Source organism: Capsella rubella, unplaced genomic scaffold (assembly GCF_000375325.1).
Source record: "Capsella rubella cultivar Monte Gargano unplaced genomic scaffold, Caprub1_0 scaffold_58, whole genome shotgun sequence".
Classification (NCBI taxonomy): domain Eukaryota; kingdom Viridiplantae; phylum Streptophyta; class Magnoliopsida; order Brassicales; family Brassicaceae; genus Capsella; species Capsella rubella.
The window spans coordinates 19,307-19,545 of NW_006238868.1; positions in this window are offsets into that span (position 1 = coordinate 19,307).

The window sequence follows — 239 nt, forward strand, 5'->3', positions numbered from 1 at the left end:
AAGTTATAGTATTCTAACATATTCTGACCCCAAACAACACTAGATAAGTCATTTAGTGGTTCAACGCAATGTTTCTAAATTCTTAGCCCATTTGGGACCCAATTTCAACAAGTCTTTTTACACACTTCTAAACACTCTTCATGCATCTCTAGCACTTGTAATCAATCAAATTCATTGTATTCTAACATATTCTAACCCCAAACAACACTAGATAAGTCATTTAGTTGTTCAACGTAATG